Here is a 25,470-nt window from a genome sequence, read left to right as displayed (position 1 = left end):
ACTCGAGATCAAAACACATCGACGTGAGACATCATTTTCTACGTGATCATGTGAACAAGGGAGACATAAAAATGACTCACATTGATACGGAGAACAATGTTGCTGACATTTTCACCAAGCCACTGCACTCGGAAAGATATGCCAAATTGCGCTTGGATCTCGGAATGCTGGAATACACTAAATAATTTAGTGTGCAGGTTTGCGTATATTTATATTTAAATATATATATGTATATTTAATTTTGGTAAAGATAATTTGCATAATCATGAGTTATCTTACGAGCAAATAAACTTTTCGATCGAACGTCTCTATTTATCTTTAAAATTCAGATTCATTGATAAAGAAATTTATCAATCGGATTTTATAAGGTATTTGAGAAATTCGAAGTAATCGATCAAATTGTTTGCTCGAGCGGGTATCATTCAATATCTCTAAGATACTAAAATTATGCACTCTATTTTTCCAATATTGATTTAATACCTCCTATTTTATTATCCGTGATAGGTTGATATTTATATATATGTATATATATTCACAAATTTCCGAGGAAATTCTAGAATTCAAATTTATTGATAAAGAGATTTATCAATCGGATTTTACTAAACTACTCGGCAATTTGAGTTTCTGTTTTAAATTTCTCTAAATAAGAACCTATTTGTTATTAATATTTTATTTGATTATTTTATGTGTTTCATATCCAAATTAGTCCAAAAATATTACTAGCTGCTATATTTCAATCCTAGCCTTTGATTTTTTGTTGATTTTCAAAGAATATTTTAAATATATTAAATAATCTATTATTTAACAGCAGCTGTATGTATTGATCGACTTACTCTCTCGATGCCATATCAATCTTCACCGATTGAAACTCAAATTTGGGTCTTGCTTGGCTCGACTGATTGGGTCTTTCTGCAATTGTTACTCCGATTTTGAGTAAATCGGTGTACAAATGGACTGATTTGGTTATATAAAATCGATTTCATCTCATATAAACCCTAATCTGCCCAATAGATTTGGGGGTTATGGCTGAAATCCACAGCTTTAATGGCTTCAATGCTAATCTGTTATAAAACAATAGTTGTATTCTCGGCGCTCAAGAAATCTTATTCACACCCTCGTCTCACATATAACAATTGATCTTTTGGATATCACAATTCAAACTCTAACAGTACAGTTGAGCATTTTTGCAGATTTCACGGGTTTGGGTGCGGAAGGAGGATGAAAATAGGCTAATCCTAAACTTTGCAGCTATGAAGGTACAAGTAAGCTCCTCACTAAAAATCTGTGAAAGACGGCCATGTGCAGGACAAGGTTAAGGGCTGTCCTGTGTGAATTGACACCACAGGACCAGGTAAGTAATATAATCCTAGTTCGAAAGTCTCTGCAAATTAAGTAATAATAATTCTGTGCTCCTGTCCAAGACATGTGTTGAGTATCTAATTATATTGATTTGTGAATTGACTGTATGATATTGAGATGTGTAGAATTTACAAGTTGATCGATAACTGCTAATTATGCTCTAAATGCATCATCTGTTGAACTGTCTATTTGTAAAACTAATTGTGGAAGCAATACAAAACATGTTTTTATAATCCACTTGAGTTGTGCTTTCTGGATAATATATAGCTGAATATTTGACTTACTCAGTTGAGTTCTGTGTGTCTCTTGGCATTGTTATTGAGATTTGCACCTCAAATATAGCTTGGTGTGTTGTCTGAATGGATTGTGAGTTAAAAACAGCTGTATTCCTCTTGCTTCCTGGTCTGTGTCAAATCTGTACAGTATAGAATGTTTCTTTGCTTGCTGCAAGTTGTCAACATGAGAAACTCTTTCAGTACCAACTACTTAGGCTGCACATCTTTGCTGAGATTTTGCCTCCTGTAGGACAACAGTCAGATGTACTTTTTGTACTTACAACACTGTTGGGAGTGGACTTTGAAGGAAGCCTTGTAATACTCACATGACCTATTGGCTGCCTATTTCTATATATACTGACTGATATTTCTATGCATACTGACTTGTATTAACTGTCATGTTGGGAAATGATGCACTCAAGTTACATGTGTCCTGCAACTGCAATATGATTAAAGATGCTAAGGATGTGCTTATATTTCATGATCTCACTATGACCTGACTAAATTCTGGACAGTTTGACATATATTGTTAAGAGACCGTCACTTTATAATATTTGTATAAAAACTCTTGCTTAGATTTTATCGTTACTGGCTCAAATGACATAAAATTAACTATCTATGATTGAATTCTGTGGTTTAATAAATCTAGATAAAACTGTCCAAGTGATTTTTGCCTAAAACAGGGGTGAGACTTAGTTCTATTTAATCAGTATCTTCTACTGATTATTATGAACTGCTTTGTATTGATATATTTATCCTATTTCCTGCTAACAACTTCTTCTGGATACTGTGACACATGCCTGCTGATTCTTGAGTATAAAAGATGATGAGGTATCCTGTAATTCCTTGGATTAATCAGTTATGTTAACTAAAGCATTCAGGAAGCTTTCAGTATGAGGACACAACAAGAACATATCCTGTTAATCTCAAAAATCAGCTGTTGTGCTGTAAATTGGAACACAACAAGCCAACCTCTTGTTTTATCTAAACAAAGACAACTCCTTGGACTTCAAAAGTAATCAGGTGTACCACATTAAAACTCTGCACCTTTATTTAATCTCTGCCATGGTTAAAAGCTTTTCTTGTGTTTTAGATGGTTCTGTTGAAGGTACTCAGAATTGACTGTAGATGCAAAGAGTAAATAATTCCGTTTAAATATTAAATCTATGTGATAGTCTGAAGATTGAATAAAATGATTAAGTGCTCTACTCATGTTTTGCAGCTCTGCCAGGTGAAATATCTTGATTAAATTTAATCTTTTTGATATATATGATATCTGTATGTTAAGGTCTGTGTGAAAGAAAATGCTGTTAAAATTTCTATGGCATGAGTTAGACAGAATCTTGTTTGACTTGCAATGTTGAACTCTATTTTGTTACCTCTCAGTTAGATCCTCATAACTCAGCTAGATCATGCTTTCACAAGATAGTCAGATCCTAATATTGCAAAGACATTCTTGCTTATTTTGTTTAAAATGGATTCTAATTCTGTGTCAATTTGCAATATTAATGCCTGACCTTATGCTATTATCTATATATCTGATATATTGCTTAGTTCCGATTTTTAAGATGTTAGTAATAAGCTGCAACTTACAACTCTGTGCCATTGAAAACTTGATTGCTCCTTGAACTACATGTGATTAAGTAGCAATTTTTCCTAATTTGTTAAGTTTCATATGATCGAGTGTACTATGAGTTGTTTATCTGGACTTGAAAAATATGCATAATTCATTCTTATATCCTCAGTATACTTGATTTCTACCTTTACAGGAAAACCTTCGTATCTGACCAATTAAGTCTAGCAAATGTAGACTTAGTTAAAATGAATTAATGTACATGCAGGGCTCATGGAGACAAGGTCATATAATACTGTTGTTGCTAAGTACAGGAGTAAAAATTTGTCATGACTAATTGCCATGATTGATCGTGTTGAAAATTCTCTTCAAAGCATGACTACGTTCTCTCTCCTGTGCTTTGTCATCACATGAGTAGTATATAGCATGAACTCTATCTGCTAGAAATAAATTCTTAGTCATAAAATTTTTGCAAATATTTTTTAGCAGGTCTTGTTAACATATCATGAATGTACACCTCCTGAAAAGTGTTATTTTTTATGAGATAAGTATATTAAAGCAGTGAGTCACTCAACTTATGCTTAATTTTACTGAAGGAAATTGCCATGCTTATTGTGTTTGTCTCCCCATTTTTGTTTTTAGATATATTAATTTTTGGCAATTTTCCAAACAAAAGGGGAAGAAGAAATTGGACTCCAATTTTAAAATTTTAAATTTCTTCAATTAATATATTCTTTTTGAGCCCATATTGACAAATTAAAATTGCCTTGTGCAGGAATTAATCAAGAGGATTTAGCTTGTGTGCTCCAATATTTTATGTGCAAAAATATTTTTTCAAAAACCCATGCATACACGTAGGGGAAGCACACACTTAAAAATTTAAATTTTATGTTTGTTTGGCAAATACCAAAAAGGGGAAGATTGAAAGGACATCTTCGATAAAAAGATTATTTTGATATTTGCATAACTTACATAAAATTTAAATTCACTTAGAATCCTCTCCAATAGGACATTTTATTTAATTGATTCTGTCAAAAGTCAAATGGTCAAACTAGCTCAAATAGAATTTCCAAAATTATATTTATATCACATAAATATAAATAATACTCCTTGTTTACAAAAAGATTTTCAATATTTTTCTAAGGAGTATTCAAAGTTTTTACAACGCAATTTATCGGACGAGAAATATCGATTAATGGTATTTTCTTGTTTTACAATTGCAAAAGCAAAATGCAAAAGTAGCTTGAACAAGGAATATACATTCATTATATTCTTTAGAACACTCTTTTGACATTTATTTGAAAAGACAAAAATTTATTACTCAAGTCTTTTATTTTAAAGTAATTTATTCCCAACTATTCAATTTATTATTTTACGGAATAAATTATTTTAAACTCTCAAAATATTTCCTTCAAAATTCAAAATATTTTATCTTCAAGGAAATATATTTTCAAAGTGTTTACTCAAGTCAAAATATTAGCCAAAGTTCTGTTCAAACTCGCAAAAGGCTAATCGTATTTTATTCAAACCCGGAGACTGGTTTTTATCGTTTTAAATCAAAATAAAATACTTCCACTTGCTAGAATGACTTGAAACTTGAGATGGATCATTTGAATAATGTTTTTGGTGCATAGTAAAAGTTTCGTAATTTTCTGAGAAGTTTGGTCCGGACGCTATTTTTAGGGGCTGACTGGGATCTTTGACTGGACGTTTGACCAAGTCAACTTTGACCAAAATTGACCAAAATTTCCAGATCACCATTTTCCAATATTCTATGATTTATCATATTTTTGGTGTAATTTATTGGAGGTTTCGAAAAATCGTCGCATTTAATAACGATACAAAGTTACGTTATTAATCAAATTCTCGGGAAGCGTGCTTGTCTCTTAGTGACACAACTCAGCTGAGATTTCTCCCATAAAGTTGTTTGTCTTCTTGTGCAAGTGGCCAACAAACACAACAAAACCACAATCCACACCTTTTCAATCTCCACCCTTTATTTTCCTTTCATCTCAACCATTCACTCCACCCACTTCCCTCTATAAATACCCACCTCCCACACACCAAATACTCTCAAGCTAAGAGCCAAGAAAGTGCTGAGATTTTTAGAAGTGTTCAAGTTTTTCAAGTTTATACTCTCTCTCTTTAATACTTCATCTCCAAAACCTTCTCTTTCCTAAATATATATTCATATATACAAGGTTTTGATTCTCAAGCTCTAACCCACCAAGTTAGCTCACCCACAACCACTTCCAAGCCTCCGTAAAGGCTGCCCAAGTTCGTCCAAGTGCCCAAAATCCGGCCGAACCTCCGGCGAATTTTTCCGGCGAACTTTTCGGTCATCTCCCGTAAGTGGTTTCTTCTTAGCTTCTTATTTGTGTCTTAACCGACCATTTTGTTGCAGGACTTTGTACTTAAACTCTCTTCATCTTACAAGTTCTTCAACAAAGTTCTCGAAACGAGACCAAAAGATCCGGATTTGTTCAAGATATAAAAGATATATATATATCTCTCTTTTCAAAGAGAACAAAGAAAGAACATCCGAGGAAGTACTCGATCTCTTCAAAGAGACAAAAGATTTGAACATAGTTTCAAGAGTACTTAATCTCTGCAAGAGATTTGTGATAAAAGCATCGTCGTCCTTCCATCTATCACCTTAGTGTTGTGTGGAAGAAAGATTTACGACAAAAGAGCTTTTAATCACTATAGCTTCAAAAGCAAAGTTTAGCAACTTATTGGTTGTTATTATCTTGGCTAAACTTTGAGAAGCTAAAGAAAGCATATTCGATCCCGCACTAACTTAACTTTATTATCTCGGGAAAATATCGAATATTCCGAACTATTGTTCGAGGAAGCTTTCTATATCCTAAACTTCAAAGAGCACAACTCAAAGAGGCTAGCCACCCACACTTTATTTATCTTGGCTTTATCAAGTTGTGCAAGAAGTTAAAGAAAGGATATTTTACAATCTCCGAGATCTCTCATTATATCTCAAAACGGAGTTTTGTAAACCAAGGATTCTTTGATCAACATTTTGAATCAAAAGAAAAGAATACTTGTGTAGCCTTAAGCATATTTTGCTTAAAAGAAAAGGCTTGATTAATTACTCCCAACTTAACTATACTTGGAGTAATTAAACGTATACTTGATCTTAATTTATAGATCCAAAGAAAGTATACTATACTTGACCATAATATTTATATCTTGAATATTATTGTCATCTCCGAACTAGTACAGTAACATACTAGTTCAAAACTCATCTTTTATAACTTGTTTGTTTCGTAGATATTGTGTTCTAACTTTTGCAGTGAGGTGAAGTGAAGTGAGGTGATTCTTGTTCTAAGACCCAAGTCCTAGACGCACTAACGGGGAGTTAGTCGTCTTCGCACCGTGAAGAAAAGAAAAGACCCAAGATCTAAGACCTAAGATCCAAGACCCGCAAAAGCTTAGGAATACAAAGACTACACCAAGGTTCTACGCCGACTTTGAAGAAGTAACGGGGAGTTACGTTCTAAGATAAGTCAAGTAGAGGTTTTACATTTATTGTGAGGTTGTAACGGGTAGTTACGAACCAAGATAAATATTTGTAAGTTTAGATTGTAAAGGCTTCTCCGCCGGCTATAAGGAGTACATCTTTCTTATAGTGAAAAATCTCGAGTCCGGAGAGGAGCTCGGGGACTGGACTAGGGGTGAGAGAATCTATTAGAGGTTGCTCCATCGCGAACCAGGATAAAATCGACCGTGTGATATTTGCTCTTTACTTCCGCACATATAATTGCTAAACAACACGGTAAAAATATTTAAAACTTGGAAAATATTTTTAAAAGGCAATTATATTTTTTTTAAATTGGATATTAAGCTATTCAACCCCCCTTCTAGCTTAATTTACGCCTTATTCAGGACCTAACAGGGTCCAAAATCATTGTTTACACCGACCATGCCGCCCTTAGGTATCTTTTCTCTAAAAAAGATTCAAAAGCCCGCTTGATTAGATGGGTGTTGTTGCTCCAAGAGTTTGACTTAGAGATTAGGGATAAGAAAGGTTGTGAGAATGTCGTCGCCGATCATCTCTCTTGATTAGTGGTTGAATCCACTAACGACTTGCCTTTAAGCGAGTCCTTTCCCGACGAACACCTTCTCTCGATTTCCACTCTCCCTTGGTTCGCCGACATAGTCAATTACTTAGCAACCGGTGACATTCCCTCGACATGGTCCAAAAATTATAAAGCCAAGTTCTTTTCTCAAGTGAAACATTTCTTTTGGGATGACCCGTATCTCTTTAAACATTGTCCCGATCAAATCATTAGGAGGTGTGTCCCAAATAGTGAGTTTCATAGTATCCTCTCGTTTTGTCATGATCAAGCATGTGGAGGTCATTTTAGTGCGAAAAAGACCACCGCTAAAATCCTCCAATGCGGTTTTTATTGGCCTACTTTGTTTAAGGATGCCGCCGAGTATTGTTCCGCATGTAGTAGGTGTCAACATCTAGAAAGAATCACTAGGAGAAACATGATGCCTATGAGACCAATCCTTGTTATAGAGCTCTTTGATGTGTGGGGCATAGATTTCATGGGTTCATTTCCTAGTTCATTTGGCCACCTTATATCCTTCTAGCTGTAGATTATGTTTCCAAGTGGGTAGAACCCATCCCGACCCGGTCCAATGACAACAAAGTTGTCCTTCAATTCCTTAAAGAGAATATCTTTTCTCGATTTGGTACACCTAGGGCAATCATTAGTGACCAAGGGACACATTTCAAGAACCGTCATTTCGAGTCACTTCTTAAGAAGTACCGCATCACTCATAGCTTAGCTACCCCTTACCATCCTTAAACTAGTGGCCAAGTAGAGGTGTCAAACCGAAAAATTAAGCAAATCTTAGAAAAGACGGTCAACTCAAATAGGAAGGATTGGTCAACCAAGTTGATAGATGCCTTATGGGCCTATCAGGCCGCCAGCTTTAAGACCGTCTTAGGAATGTCTCCTTATAGACTCGTGTATGGTAAAGTTTGCCATTTGCCGGTTGAGTTAGATCATAGGGCCATGTGGGCCATTAGAGAATTGAACTTCGACTTACCCACCGCCGGTAGTCATCGAAAGTTGCAATTGACCGAGTTAGACGAACTTAGAAATGACGCCTACGAAAATGTTAAAATTTACAAAGAAAGAACCAAGGCCTTCCATGATAAGACCATTTTGAGAAAATCCTTTTCTCCCGGCCAAAAAGTTCTTCTCTATAATTCTAGGCTTCATTTGTTTCCCGACAAGTTGCGTTCTAGATGGGACGGTCCTTACATTGTTCAAGTTGTTTTTCCTCATGGTGCTGTTGAAATTCACGATCCTAAAAGTGGTAATATTTTTAAAATTAATGATCAACGTCTTAAACCATTTTTAGAATTGCCTGTTGATTCGGAGGAAGAGGTCATCGACCTCATCGACCCTTGATCATGTAAGTTGTTTCAGTAGTTAATAAAAATCCCCTTCATCTCCTATTCAGGTATTTTTCCTCGTTACTCTCTCATTTCAATTCTTTCTTTTGCATATATTGAGGACAATGCATGATTTAGGTATGGGGAGGGCTTTAGTGTGATTCTTAAAAAATGAAAACCCTAAAAAATGAAAAAATTAGAAAATTCCAAAAATAGAGAAGTTTTAGCTAAGTTGTCTTTCCTTGACTTGAACTTTAGGAGTAGTTGGTGTTAGCATGTTTTCGAAAAATATATATATGTAGTGTCTTTTAGATAATTTGAATGTAGTTTAATAGGGTTGTCTTTTTGAAACTTGTATCGACCGATTTGTACTCGTAATTCCAAGATGGCACACACGTTTGCACAAGACCTTTGATGGAGAGATTGTCTAGTGATGTTATTCGATACTTGAGAGAGAACCCGCATGTTGAAACAATGTCTAATCGAACCTTTGCGAATAAAAAAAAAGAAAAAAAATAGAAAAGAAATGAAAAAGAAAAAAAAAAAATAGAATAAACTACTTCAATACCCATTGTTCTTTATAGATAAAATCTTTAGATAATGGGAAAAAGTAGATTGGCTAGTCTCGTTTTGTGGCTTTTATGACTCGAGCAATTAAGTCCGTAGGGGGATTTCAAAACCTAGTGCCCTAAGACCGTTTGGTTTGGGAGTCACTGACCTAAAGCTCGCTACAAGGGTAACATAGAAAGCCTAAGAAAACGGACAAAATAAAGTCAATAATAAAAAGAAAAAGAAAAAAAAAGAGAAGAAGAAGGAAGAATAAGAGTTTGTAAAGTTTGGCTAGATATTTGTTTCGATAGAGATTGGGTCAGTTCGATATTGGTTAAAAAAGAAAAAATGTCCTTAGACGATTAGGATCCATCAAAGGCCTTAAATTCATTAAACTCCTTGGATTTCTAGTAAATTTTTGTGTCGATTCAAGTAAATTAGAGGCAATTGTATCTTGATTATTAGTAGAAGAGTCTTTGAGTCGTATTTTCCTTAAAAAAAACGCTTTTTGTTAACACCAATGAAATTAGAGTCGAGTCGAGTAGGACGCTTGCTAGAATGTCTCACAGATTTTATGGGTATATCTTCTGTAAACCCTTAGGAGACAAAACTCCTCTCGTAGAGATCGTCTACGAGTTTAACAGGTTGGTGAACCTAAAATCACCCGTCACGCCTACGAAAAAGAGCCTAGGACTTGCATCTAGTTTTCTTAGTTTATTTTATTTTCTTTTGATTTTCACTCGAGGACGAGCAAAAGATAGGTATGGGGACGTTTGATAGATCCATTATTTTGCACATTTTAACTACCTATTTATTGCTTGTTTTCCTATTTTTATTAGTTAATTGTTTTGTTTTCAGGAATTTTTAGAGAAATCGAGAATTCAAGAGAAAAAGGAACAAAAAAGTGCAAGAAGGGAAAAAGAGGAAGAAAAAAGAAAAGAAGAAGAAGAAAAAGAAAAAGGAAAAGAAAATCAAGACACAAAGACTCTTCTACTCCTAAAACCCTAATTTAGGCCTATATAAACATCCTTTTCTCTCATTAGCCTACTTAGTTTACCCTAGTTTTTACCTAGTTGTTAGTAGCCTCCTTTATCATCTTCTACATCTAGAATAGCTTTCTCTTTCAACTTGTAATCCCTCAAATATTGTAAACACTTTTCATATATATATAAGTTCAAGTTTAGTTTCTTTATCTCTTGCACCCTTGCCTTGTTGAAATTTATGGCTATGACAAACTTTGCCTTCAACAAATGGATAAAATGGCATTTATGCCAACCACTTGTGGGTTGAAAGAGCCTTTATTATATGTTTTAAACTTACATTTTTAGTATTTAGCTTGAGCCCCTTTTAATTCTCAATATTTTTAGTGGGTTCAATGATTTAGTTGATATTTTGGTTTGTAGTTTGATGGGGTTTTGTTAGAAACGTAGTAGATAAGCTAGTTTTGAAATTTTGTGTGATTTGGAGTTAGTTTGGTATGATTTGGTGTTGTTCTTGTTCTTGGTTTTGGTAGTTTTGGGGGCTTTTTGGTGTAAATTTTAATTTGTGATTTTGACTTGAGATTAGTGGGTTTTGGTTAGTTACATTTTATATAGGCTAGATTTAAAGTTTCGAATAATTTGAAGTTGTTTTGGCTTGATTTGGGTCTTGTTTTGGTAAACAATGGGTAGTTTAAGTGCTATTTAGTGTAGAATTTATTGTTGAATTTGGTTTAGAGTTTAGTGGGTTTTTATTTATCATAGTTGGAATAGATAGATTTTCCGGTAAAATTAATTTTTCGGCGAGATTTAAGCCGTGCCGGGTACCGCCATGAATTCCTGTAGTTAGCTTTTGGACTTTGGTGGATTTGCGACGGCGCGTGCGTATCTGGTTGATTACTTGATTTCTTATGTTACTGTTCTGTTTTTTTATCTTTCCTTACGTCGCATTGCTTTTGATTTATTTTCTTTTTCCTTTTTTTTTCTTGGTTTTTATAATCTACTGCTACTTGTTTTTATAGTAACCTGCCTGTTTTGTTAGTTTTGTCCGTAGTAATTTCTTGTTTTATTATTATTATTTATTATTTTAACTTTGTTTGTTTAAGTCTAGCCAATTTTAGTTTCTATAATTATAATTTAGAAAAATCAATACTCCCCTCAAAATCAAGATGGTCTAATTCGATTAAATTTAAAATTAAGGATTTCGCGAAAATAATTTAATCCTTGGAACGAATCTTATATTACAAAAAAGGGATTATGCACTTGCGATTAATTTTAAAATCTTATTTTTAGCATATCAAACATACATGACCAACTTACAATTTTTGTTACAGTCTTTTCTACTGCGTTCGTAAAATTCCCATGTTTATCATTTCGTGCACGTGTCCAAGTAGTTGATCGATCAATCTCCATTTGACCAGTATCTCCTTCAGCCTGCACATGTTAACATTTTTTAATAAGTACATACCCCACAATCCTACAATATTAAAGTAAATAAGGAAATACTAAAAATTTCCTGTTCCAGGTTAGCATAACCTTTTCGAGACATGCGATGAGGATATAGATTCAGCTCCCTTCTTTTTTTCTGGTCCTCATGGATAACCTTTTTAATAAACACAATAATTTGAACATTAAGCGTCTTACTGAACTCCGTACAATATATGATTATTTTAGGAACAAACAAGTAGAAATACCCACAAGAAACTCAGCAGATAGACGATCAGCAACAAATTGGTCCCAATGCCCCTTCTCAAGAAATGAGTAGTCAGCTGGTACTCTAACATCTCAGGTTGATTACGATACGGAAGCACATAATGGGTTGTTAAGCGACACTTGACCTCTCTCCATTTCTGGCATGCTGATTTCAAGACCATCCTTTTTTCTGTTGAAGGTATATATATCGTACGCCATCTATATGCATAAATATATACATATTAAGTAAGTCATTAATAGTAAGGATGTAGTCTGTCATTAGTTAATGCGAAAGAAAGAACCACCTGCACACAATCCCAAATCTTTTCTTTTCTTTCTTTTGGAACTTCATTCCAAGATTTGTACCAGATAGGGGGTTTAGTTCTGGCAAGCACTCCGATATAAGATTGCATCTCTGCGGCTGTTGGACCATACGGCTCACCCTTTCTATTGAAAGGAACAAAGTGCTTAATCCCCAAAATCTTACGACTTAGAATTCTGTGCATAGTAACAGCTCCACGCTTAAGAAGCTTCAATCCTTCTCGCTTCTTAGTTATCGGTTCTTCAACGGGTGTCCTCTTCTTTGATATTTGTTTTCGGAGTTTTGTAGAAATAGCATTCTTCTTCCTTACTGAAACAGGGGAGGAATTTCCAAGACAAGGTGAAGAAACAGCTTTCTTGTTTGTAGACACCGACTTATTTTTTCTTACAGCCCTCATAAGGTTGAGGGTTGTTGCATTGGGAGTGGAACTCCTCTTCTTTGATGAAGGAGCCATAACTTATCTGCACACCAAAATGAAAATCATCAGACAAAAGCCTGCATCACATAAGAGAGAGTGTTCAAACCATATCACATAAACTTAAAATCATGCTCATCTTCACGGGACATCACATCTTTAACATGACTTTGCACTATAAAATATCACATCATGCATATGACAGAATAATATTTTTACACTAAAGGAACTTTTTGCACTAAAAAATTAAACCATCACATGATGCATATCACATAACATAGAAACTTAATTAAACAATAATGAAACAAACCCCACATCTAGATAAATAATGAAACCCGACTGGCATACTTGATTAAAAATAAAAACTAAGCAAACCCAAGATCTAGAAAAGCTAACCCACAAACAAACTCTTTAATCTAAACATTTAGACCCAATAAATAATCAAACCAAAGAACCAAACAAACCCCACATCTAGACAAAATAAAACCAAATAACCTCACATGCATACTGATTAAACCAAATAACAAAGCAAACCCATCTAAACAATAAAGAGAGACGATTAAGAGATAAGCTAAACAATAAAATAAAACGAGATGTACCAAACAGAAACACGATTAAACATATCTAAACAAACAGATTGGACACATCTAAAAAAACAGATTGAATAAAATGTTGAAAATAATCGATTAAACAAATAATCGATTGAACTAAGAGCGGAATCGATGTACCTGTGCGGTGGGAGATTAGAATGGAGCCGAAGATTAGAGTGAAGTGGAGATAAGAGGGAAATGAAAGTTGAAAGGGGGAGAAAGCGGGTTTTGGAAAATAAGGGTTTTGTAAAAGGAGGGGAAAGTGTTTAGATACTCGATAATGACAATCTCGGGAATTGAGGTTGTAACAAAAGTGTTTGTAACTTACAATGTTAATTTTATCATATATCCAAAATTTATCAATAATCAAACTATTTATTCCATAATATTGATGTGCATACTTTATATATAATAGTATTATTAAAAATTTTTATTATTAATAAAATGATATTATATACTCGTGAGAATCAGAAATTAATTATGTACTCATTATTCATAATAAAATGATATACTCCTTATTTATAATTTAATATTATCACTATACTGGTTAGTATCGAGATATTAGTATACTAGTTAAGATCGAGATATTAGTATAGTGATTAGAATTGAGATATTAGTATAGTGGTATGGTATACTGGTTAGTATCGAGATATGTGTATACTGGTTAGTATCGAGATATGTGTATACTAGTTAGTATCGAGATATCAGTATACTTGTTAGAATCGAGATATTAGTATACTCGTTAGAATCGAGATATGAGTATACTGGTTAGAATCGAGAATACATGTTAGAATCATGATATCTGTATACTTATTAGAATCGAGATATTAGTATACTGGTTAGAATCGAGATATGAGTATACTGCTTAGAATCGAGATATTATTATACAGGTTAGAATCGAGATATCAATATACTGGTTAGAACCAAGATATTAGTATACTCGTTAAAATCGAGATATGAGTATACTAGTTAGTATCGAGATATCAGTGTACTGGTTAGTATCGAGATATTAGTATACTGGTTAGAATCGAGATATCACTATACTTGTTAGAATCGTTATATCAGTGTACTGGTTAGAATCGAGATATCATTATACATGTTAGAATCGAGATATCTGTTTACTGGTTAGTATCAAGATATTAGTATACTTGTTAGAATCGAAATATTAGTATACTGATTATTTCATATTGTTAACGTACAAGTGAATAAAAATTATTGTTTTAAAAACTTTTTTAAGCCACACAAACCGTTGTTTGAACCTGTACAATGGTTTCGCCTAGGAAAGCGTTGTGTAAGCAGCTACCCCACAATAGTTAATTTCAAAACTATTGTTTCACATGCTTTTAGACAATGATTTTCTATAATTAAACCCTTGTCTGAACAAACTAATATTGACTAATACTAGAAATTACAGGAATTTGACTTAAATATTTTACCGAATATATAAAGAGTTTCACTATTATATATTACCGAATATACTCGAATTTGACTAATATATTTTACCGAATATATATCAAATTTGACTAATATATCTTACCGAATATATATCAAGTTTCACTGTTATATCTTACCGAATATATTCGAAGTCCAATACTATAATTTAACGAATATATTCGAATTTGACTAATATATTTTACCGAATATATATCGATTTTGACTATGTTTTGAATTGAAAGTAATGAATCTGAGTACATTAAATGAATAAAAAATCTTGATCTCCTCCTAAAACATCTCCTCGACCTAAGACATCTTTGTCTCATCCTCGACCTAAAACTCACTCATCTCCGCCTCATCTCATCTCCGCCCCATCTCATCTCTTCTCGACTCCATCCATCTCCACTCATCTCGAGCTCCGCCTCTGCCGCCTAGCTCATCTCATCTCGAGCTCCGCCTCCGCCGCCTAGCTCATCTCATCTCGAGCTCCGTCTCCGTCGCCTAGCTCAGCACTCATCCACTCATCCATTGAAAGAGCTCCGCCCCTGCCGCCTAGCACTCATCCATCTCCAGGTATCTATTAGATTTTTTATTCAATTAGATTTTTGATTAGCTATTTTCAAATTTTCTCCAACCCCGGCTCTTTCTATTTTTAATTAGCTATTTTTATGAATGTTTTTGAATGTTTTTTAGGCATTTTTTGCAGTCATTTTATATTTGAATGTTTATGAATTTTCAGTTAGAATTTTTAATTAGCTATTTTTATGAATGTTTATGAATCGCCTGTTTTTATATTAGTTAGAATGTTTTCATGTTTCCCAGCATGTTTTTGAATGTTTTTGTTCAGTTAGAATGTTTTTATATCAGTTAGTATGAATGTTTTTATGAATATTTTATATTTGAATGTTTATGAATGTTCATATTTTTTGAGCCATTTTATGTTTTTATGCCTCTGTTTGTTTAACTATGTTAAAGAATGGATAGGTCTTGGTTGAGAGCTGACAGAAGAACTAAGGACTATGAGAGAGGAGTTGAAGAATTATTTATGTTTGCATTTGAGAATGGGAAAGATGTTGACAAAATAAGTTGTCCTTGTTTAAATTGTGCACATAGTAAATCATGGAATGCTAGAATAGTGAGGAACCATCTGTTAGGTCCTGGAACGATTGTAGAGGGGGAGGGGTTGAATACAATCGTCACTTAAAAATAATCGTGGCAGAATAATCTGATTGGATATAAACTGGTTAATCAGATTTTAATAAATTAATATAACAATGTGTAAGTCGTTATATAATTAATATGGTGTTAGGTCCAATCAGACGTGGAAGGGGGGGGTTGAATACGCCTATACAATTTTTTTTTCGATTAATTCAATTGCGGAATAATTCTGTTTAAGTGTAGTTAAATCAATCGTAATCAAACAACTTTAGCAAGTCGGGGAATGTTCTTATATTAAAAATAATCCTCGGGTGCTACAAATTCCAACACGTATGTCGGCTACAGAGACTACAACCACTCTAATACAAACTCTCGATTAAATCGATATTCAAACTTTGCTCTCGAGAATGTGTATAGTGTGTGCACTTACAAAGTGTGTAGTTGTTTTCAAATGAAAACACAAAGCCTTATTTATAGACTTCAACATCTAACCATGGTTAACGAGTTCGTCCTGGACGAATAGAGTTCGTCCTGGACGAATTCATATTTAACTGTGGTTAGTTAAATATAAATCAGCCAAAACAAACTCAATTACACTGAACTTGCTCCAAATACATGAATATGTATTGTGAACTTGGGCTTTGACTTTCTTGGTCAAACCTTGCGCTTCCTATATGAACTTGCGCTTCCAGAGTACTTCACTGTATGTGTAGTACTTCAAAAATATTGAAGAGATGGAACTTGCGCCATTACAGAGCACAAAGAAGAGGTCAACAGTTGCGCGAAGTCAAATGTTGCGCTTAGTGAATTCGCGCCACAGTGCTTCACAGTACTGATTACAGAGCACAAAGAAGAGGTCAACACTTGCGCCTTCCAATGCTGTACAGTGTGTATACTCGAAATTAGAATTTGTGCCAGACTTCATTAGGAGGTCAAACTTGCGCCTTGACCAATGTACGGTCAAAGGTTGCGCTTTGACCTCATCCCTGTATACTGGAAGTAGTGATGGTGTACTTAGAAAGTTTTTAAGTGTTCTAAACTTGCGCCCATGATACATTATATATATATATATTAATTAATTGTTTGTCACATGAATTAATTTAATTCAAGTGACTTAAATTAATAATATATGTTAGGTCCTATAAACTCACTATATAAAATGATATAGTGATCACAATCTGTAACACAGTATGACAATATAAGAGATTGAAAACAATAAACTCTTATTCACAAAGCTTGAATGGTTACAAAAACTCTCTCAGTGATTTATATTGTATCACTAAGAGCTGCTAGGGTTCTTAACAATGTACTTGATAACTCAACTCATATAGAGTAACCCTAATCTGTGTTTATATAGACACAGTTACAAAATCAATCTCTGATTTGATATCCTATAAATCAGCTATGTATTCTATCAATCAAAGATTGCTCCAGTTTTCTGTTTAGTTTCCATAGTCAGCAAATCACTCCTCAGCTTCTATCCTTCCTTGAAGTATATCCGCTTCTGAGCTCTTTCCACGTGTAAACTCTGACGAGTCTTGACTATGTAAACTCTGATCAGACTTTATCAAACTCTGGTCAGACTTTACTAAACTCTGATCAGCTTCATCAAACTCTGATCAGCTTCTAGCTTAAACTCTGATCATTCCTGTTCTAAAACAAACTTTAAGAACATTAGTAATCATCAATTATATCTAACAATCTCCCCCAACTTGTGCATAAATAAGTTATGTGCAAGTTAACAGATAATTGATGATGTCAAAACAGATAAGTCAAATGCAACAGAGTTTAACTATATAACAGAAAACTTTTTTTTTTTAAAACTTACAGATACTTTACTCCTTAGCTTCATAGACACCATTTGCTGTCTTTAGATACCCTCTGAGGAGTTCTCTTTCAGCCTCTTCAAGTACTGTAATCATCTGTCTCTTGATCTCTCTAAGCTCTGGATCTGAAACTCCAGTTTGATAAATTGCAGTTCTGAGATCATATATCTTGTTTCTTCTCAAGTCTCTATCCAGCCTGATATTGTAAGCTTTATTAGACTCTTCATTAAATGCAAGAGTTCTGATTCCAGCTATTGTCACTATTTTTGCTGAATTTTTCTTCATCTCAACCAGCTGTCCTTTATGATTGAGGTATTTAGGAATGAAAGGTCCAGCATTTTTGTTTCCTATAATACTCATCTTTCTTCTGATTTGATCTTTGAGCAGGTTGGAGATGTGTTGACATGACTTGTTCTTGACTAGAAATATGTGTGAGACATATCTCAATTCCTCCCAGTGTTTAGCATAGAGATCTGCTTCAAGTACTCTAAACACTGTTCCATCAGACATGAAGTAGATAAGAATATTATCTCCTCTGTCATTCTTCACCAGCTGGACTGAATCAAGTTTGTCCATTTTTTCTTGCAATGCTCCAGTCTTGGGAGCACAGAGAGATGAGGGGTCATCTGGTCTTGATCCTATACTCTGATCAAATTTTTCATATTTGGATCCCAGCCCTCCTTTGTCTCTTCCTGCTTTACGATGAGAGATTGGTTGAATTGAGCCCTTTTCAAAGCTTATCTCAGTCATCAGACTAGGCTTTGCAAATCCAGCTAATGGAGTAATTGTTGGTTTGAACACAGCTTGAGCTTTGTCAGAGGTTGTGTCTTTCTTTGCATCCTTATTAACTTGAGCTATGTCAGAGGTTAATCTTTCTTTTTGAGGTTCTGCAACATGAGCTTTGTCAGAGATTGCAGCTTCTGTTTTCTTTTCCTTTACAACTTGATCTTTGTCAGAGGTTGTAGACTTCTTCAGAGTGAATCCTCTCTCAAGATGTTCATCCACTTTGCTTTTGCCTTTAGATGTATACTCATCCTCAGAGTATATCTTTTTGACAGACAAACTCTGATCAGCAACAGTGGCTTCCTTAATCAGTATCCCCTTTTTCTTTGGTTTGGCAGTTGATTTTGAAGGCTTCTGGATTTTTCCTGACTTTATTGCTTCAGCATGTTCTTTCTTTAGTTCTTCTTCTTCTGCAGCAATCAACTCCAAATCCAAATTGGCTTCTGGATTTTCTTGTTCAAAAATCAATCTAGCAAGCTCTTCATCAGTCATGGGTTTGTCTGATCCGGTCACTGGTCTTTGCTTAGATCCAGATGTGAAATTATGTGTTGGAGCAGACTTTGTGCTTTGCTTAGACTGTTTCTGACTGTCAGAGTTTGAAACTCTTCCACCAGTCCCTGATTGAAATCTTTTGTGCTTTGTGAAATCATCAACATCATCATCATCATCATCCTTCTTCTTTCTCTTCAGAGTTTGAGTAGTAGACTTGCATTTGACTTTAGCTACTCTCTCCCCCTTTTTGACATCATCCTCATCAGGAATCAGTATTGATGTGATCAGAGAAAGTGAAGATTGGATGGCTTCAAGCTGCTTGGACATCTTCTCTTGAGTTGATTCAATGATAGTCATCCTCTTGTCCAGGGATTCATTTGCAGACACCAGCTTCTGAACATTATCTTTCAGAGGTAGTAGAGTCCTTTTCTTCTCCATGTCATTTGTCTCCTTGATATTAGCCACTTCTGTTCTGAGACCATCTATTGATTTAGATGTCTGGGCATGAGCAGGATGAAATGTCTTTAGATAGAGAATTGTGCCTTTGAGGCTTGACATAACATCAGAGTTTGTGATTTTATTCTCTGCCATAGATAAAAATTCTTCAGCTTTAGTTGGCTCCAGAGAATGCTGGTGGCTCAGCCAGAGTTTATCCCATACTTCATTTGGTGGATCAACCTGAAGATCCCTGGGAAGTGGCTCAGAGTCTGTGTTCAGAGTTTTTAGCCTGGCATTATACTGGCTGGTAGACTCCCACTTTTGTTGTAGATGTGACAAAGGAGCTTCATTATCATTGTCATCATCTGAACTGTCATCATCCTCAGTATCATCTTGTGTAGATTTCTCAGCATCTTGAACAGGATCAGGAACAGACTTTGCTTTATCTGACTCAGTAATGGGAGCAACAGAGTTTGGCTTAATAGATTTTGCATCGATCATTGCCAGGGACTGTAGTGCTTCCATTGCAACCTTGTCAGATTCTTCAACTACAGTATCTGACCTGTAGTTTTCAGGAGCTGTATCATGAACAATGGCCCCCTCAGGAATCTTCATTGGAGATTGAGGAATTGGAGTTGGGGTTCCATGATCAGATATGGGAGATATGGGATCAGACACTGCTGTTTCAGCTTCAGCTGTAGCTTGCTCCTTGCAATCAATTTCTTCATCTACTTCAGATGAAGTAGAAGATGCTGTAGGAGATGTTAGAGGAACAGCTTGGATAGGAAGCACCATCAGAGCTTGAGAATGTTCAGCAACTGGAGTTGATGGTGTTTGCTCTTCCTCAACTGTAAAGTCTGTTATTTCAGTGATTGGGACTTTTGCCCTATCAGGCTTTTGAGCCCTTCTTTTGAATCTGGCTGGCTTTTGTTGTTGAGGACTGGTATGAACAGGATCAGAGTTTGTTGGAGGAATAGGTTCAGAGTTTACTGCTTGTGCAGGTGCAAGATCATCATAGTCATAGGCTGCAACAAGCCTCCTTCTTTTCTGCTTTGGAGGAGAAGCAACTTCAGAGTTTACTGGAATCTCAGAGTTTTCTTGGGTCTCAGAGTTTACTTGAGCCTCAGAGTTTAAATGAGCCTCAGAGTTTACTGGCTCATCAGTGTTTGGCTGCACATCAGAGTTTGCTTTCAGAACATGTGTAGCAACAGAGGTTCTTGTTCTTTTGGCAGTGGAGGGGGCTGCATCAGACTTTGCAGCCCTCTTGGACTTGGATGCAGATGTCCTGGCTGCTTGAGAAGAGACTGGAGATTGTTGATTTGCTGGAAGCATGTTCAGTCTATCTCTTATTTGAGCTGGAACTTGTAATGGCCTGAGAACTGGCCTCTTTTCATCTTTAGAGATGAGATCTTTGAAAGCCCTTTTATGCAGCTTAAAAGGTTTGATCTCATCATCAAATGCGACCTCTCCAACAGATGCATTGAACAATAATTGGCAAAAGCGGGAAAAATAGACAACTTGACGATTTTCATGCATTCTTTCACCAATATTTCTAATAATTAATCTACCATAATCGAAATTAGTAGAATAGATCAGAGAATACCCAATTTGCAACATATCCATGGGTATTGCATCCCAGTTGGTGGATTTCTTCTGGAAGGCTCTGGTTATGCAGTCGAAGAAGAAACTCCACTCCTTCCTGAGTCCAGGACGCTTCAATTGGCCCAATTTGTCCAGAGAATCATAGTAGCCCAAGTCAGTCATCATGGTTCTTAGATTTGCATCGCCATTTGTGATGTAAGTGGAATGCTCATGTAGGTTAAGAGCTTGACGGACTGTGCCTGGAGTGACATCATACTCCTCCCCTTCATAAGAGAATATAATGGATGGAGATCCATTTGTACCACCATTATCATAGTGACCCGTCCTCCAAAAATTGATAATTTGGCTTCCAGAGAGTCTGGCAGGAGCTGTAAGGGCTGTGGCTAGAGCACTCTGTGCCAAGAAGCGCTGGAAGGGATGATAATCCCTTGGGGCTTCAGAAGTGTCAAGAATGGCTGCATAGTTGTTGGGGACAAAGTCCACACCTGCATGGGTAAATGTAGTAGTTGCCATTATAACAGAGACTGTGAGTAGAGAAAGGTGTTTGAGAAAAGGTGTAGGAGAAAAGATTTGAATTTCAGAGAGAAGAAAGTAAGAGTTTGTGAAGAGAGTGTGTGTAATGAGCAATATAATCTGATGTGATAAACTCTTCAGATGTTGTGTAGCTGTACACGCATGACTCTTTGTTCTCTTGGACACCTATCAGATTTTAACTGGTAGATGAGAGTTAGTGGGATGGAGAAAAGAGAGTAATAATCATGAGCGCAGTAAAACATGTGCAGTTATAAATGCTGATTACACGTTCTCCTATTAAAATGTTTTTCATGGAAACCCACTAATAATACATCCGTTTGGAATACTCCCTTCATATTCTCTGAATATTTGAACTCCTGAAATGTATAAGAGTTTAGAAAATCAAGATCAAATCTCTCGAATTTTAAACTCTGAGATTTAAATCAAAGAAAATTAATTCTTAATACCTCAGAATAAAGACATAATGTATAGAAAATTCATCAAAAAATCAGAGTTTGTCATAAAATCCATAGCTCAATAATGTGCTTGTGAAATAATGTGTGTGATTTAACATATTAAATCAGAGACTAGAGAATTTCACAATTTCGTAATTATAAGGTAGACAAGAATAATTTATTTAAACTCTCAAGACATAGACAGTAGGCATACTCTGATGGAGAAATATAAAATAAACTAACTCCCCCCCCCTTTTTTTTTTTTTTAACATCAAGGACGCTTTTCAGTGTAAATGAATCACGACCTTTAAGGATAATTTTGCAACAGTATTTCTCCAGTAATCAGAGATTGTGACTGGTCACCATAGATTTTAAAATCTTGGCAATTACTTAATACCAGTAAGTGTTTGGGTCTTCCCAGTCACTGTCATATAGACATCTAAGATCTCAAAGGAGTACTATGCTTATTTGCAGGGGTATGAATATAGCATCAGAGTTTATAATCAGTGTCTAATTTTCTGAGAGAAAATGCAAATTAGTCAGTCTCACTTATAATTAAGATATGTGAAGTAATAGAGTCTCAATGATGTCAATATGCATATAGTGTAAAATAGTAGCACAAAATTGAGATCAGGATTAAAGAACTTAACTGAGATTCATGATTACTAATTCAGATCATGCTCCATAGTATCTTCACAGGTTAAGTGTCTCAGAGAAATAAAAATGAGATCATTTATCAAGATTCAGAGTTTACAAACATCAGAGAATATCGTCAGAGAATGACGTCAGAGAATATCAATCAGAGTATAGCAAACAGAGTGTATCATCAGAGAATGTCATCAGAGTTTAACAATCAGAGTATATCATGGCAAATTTGTGAGCAATACATATGGTAATTTGACAATTTAAATTTGAACGATCTGACCATTATGTTTACTCAGTTCCTGATATCATTCCTAGCTCATTCACCAGCCTAGTAAAGGTTGCTTCACTTAGTGGTTTGGTGAATATGCCTGCTAGCTGCTGTTCAGTGGGAACAAAGTGAAGTTCAATGGTTCCTTCCTCCACATGCTCCCTTATAAAATGATATCTTATACTGATGTGCTTTGTCAGAGAATGTTGAACTGGGTTTCCTGTCATAGCAATAGCACTTTGGTTATCACAATAAATAGGAATTTTAGAAAAGGATAACCCATAGTCCAACGGTTGATTCTTCATCCAAAGAATTTGAGCACAGCAGCTGCCTGCAGCTATATACTCTGACTCTGCTGTTGATGTTGAAATGGACTTCTGCTTCTTGCTGTACCAAGAAACAAGTCTTCCACCCAGAAATTGACAACTCCCACTTGTGCTTTTCCTGTCAATTTTGCAACCTGCAAAATCTGCATCAGAGTATCCAATTAGACTAAAATCTGATTCTTTAGGATACCATAATCCCAATGATGTGGTTCCCTTGAGATATCTGAATATCCTCTTTACTGCAATCAGATGAGGCTCTCTTGGATCTGCCTGAAATCTTGCACATAGACATGTGGCATACATGATGTCTGGTCTACTTGCAGTCAGATAAAGCAAAGATCCAATCATTCCTCTATAGTTTGTGATATCCACTGATGCACCAGTATCTTTGTCTAGTTTGGTTGCTGTTGCCATAGGAGTAGTTGCAGCTGAACTGTCTTGCATACCAAATTTCTTCAAAAGATTTCTGGTATACTTGGCTTGATTTATAAAAATCCCATCTTCAGTCTGTTTAACTTGTAAACCCAGAAAATAACCGAGTTCCCCCATCATGCTCATTTGGTACCTAGACTGCATGAGCTTGGCAAATCTTTGACAGAGTTTAGCATTAGTGGAGCCAAAAATAATGTCATCAACATAGATTTGAACTAAGAGCAGATCATTACCATGATTCAAATAAAACAAGGTTTTATCTATGGTACCTCTAGTAAATCCACTGTCAAGAAGAAATTGAGCCAGAGTTTCATACCATGCCCTTGGAGCCTGCTTTAGTCCATAAATTGCCTTGTCCAATCTATAGACATAGTCTGGATGCTTTGGATCCACAAAGCCTGGAGGTTGTTCAACATATACCTCCTCATCCAGTTTCCCATTTAGAAAAGCACTTTTGACATCCATCTGAAATACTTTGAATTTCTTGTGAGCAGCATAGGCCAGAAAGATTCTAATTGCCTCAAATCTTGCAACTGGAGCAAATGTCTCATCATAATCAATACCTTCCTGTTGTGAATACCCTTTTGCCACAAGCCTTGCTTTATTCCTTGTAATGACACCCTCACTGTCAGTTTTGTTTCTGAACACCCATTTTGTACCAACTATGGATCTGTCTTTAGGTCTTGGTACTAGGGTCCATACTTTGTTTCTCTCAAACTCATTTAGCTCCTCCTGCATTGCTTGAATCCAGTCAGCATCTTGAAGAGCTTCCTCCACTTTCTTAGGTTCAGTTTGTGACAGAAAGCAATGATGTAGACACTCATTTGCTGTAGCTGTCCTTGTTTGCACACCTGCTTCTGGATTTCCAATTATTAAATCAGGTGTGTGAGATTTTGTCCACTTCCTAGCATGTGGAAGTTGACCATTTTCATCATTGGATCCTCCCCCTTGATCCATGCTCCCCTGATTCTGTTGATTATTCTCTGTAGCTCCCCCTAAATTTGTGCTATCAGAGTTTGAATCAGTATTCTCTGATGAGTTTGAGTCAGCATTCTCTGATGAGTCTTGGGTAGAGTCTGAAACATTCTGATGCTCCCCCTCAACAAGTGCTTCATCATCATGAACTTGTAAATTTTCATCAGAGTTTGCTGTATTTTGTTCACAGTCAGAGTTTGACTGTTCATCAGAGTTTGTCGAATCAGAGAATATTTCTTCATTTTCAAAATGCAGTCTTTCATGATCATCCATGTCTGCTAAGCCAATAATTTTCTTGTCATCAAATGACACATGTATGGATTCCATGATCACCTTGGTTCTGAGATTGTAGACTCTGAAGGCCTTTGTTATCAGAGGATAGCCTACAAAAATGCCTTCATCAGCTTTTAAATCAAACTTGGTAAGCTGTTCTGGATGAGTCTTCAATACAAAGCATTTGCATCCAAATATATGAAAGTACTTCAGATTTGGCTTCTTTTTCTTCACCATCTCATATGGGGTCTTGCCATGCTTATTAATCAAGGTTGCATTTTGAGTGAAACAAGTTGTTTGAACAGCTTCTGCCCAGAAATAAGTAGGTAGTTTAGCCTCATCAAGCATAGTTCTGGCAGCTTCTATAAGAGTCCTGTTTTTCCTTTCAACTACACCATTTTGCTGTGGTGTACCAGGTGCAGAGAATTGTTGCACTACACCTCTTTCTTTGCAGAACTCTTCCATTGTTGAATTTCTGAACTCAGTTCCATTATCACTTCTAATGATCTTTACTTTGTCTTCAGATCCATGATCCAGTTGCTTCACATGATCCATCAGATGCAAGGCTGTTTCATCTTTAGTGTGAAGAAAATATACCCAAGTGTATCTGGTATACTCATCAACAATAACAAGAGCATATTTCTTCCTTGCAATGGATGGTACATTAACT

At 35.5% G+C, this 25,470-nt stretch overlaps 1 pseudogene; it reads left to right on the top strand.

Annotated features, from left to right (window-relative positions):
- The window catches only part of LOC135150139 (uncharacterized), a 29,918-nt pseudogene extending 19,588 nt beyond the window's left edge, over positions 1–10,330 (top strand).
- The last annotated feature ends 15,140 nt before the right edge of the window (positions 10,331–25,470 follow it).

The sequence above is a fragment of the Daucus carota genome, chromosome 2 (genome assembly GCF_001625215.2).
Source record: "Daucus carota subsp. sativus chromosome 2, DH1 v3.0, whole genome shotgun sequence".
NCBI lineage: Eukaryota > Viridiplantae > Streptophyta > Magnoliopsida > Apiales > Apiaceae > Daucus > Daucus carota.
The sequence above is the reverse complement of the archived record's forward strand: the minus strand, read 5'-3'. Positions and strand labels throughout refer to the sequence as shown.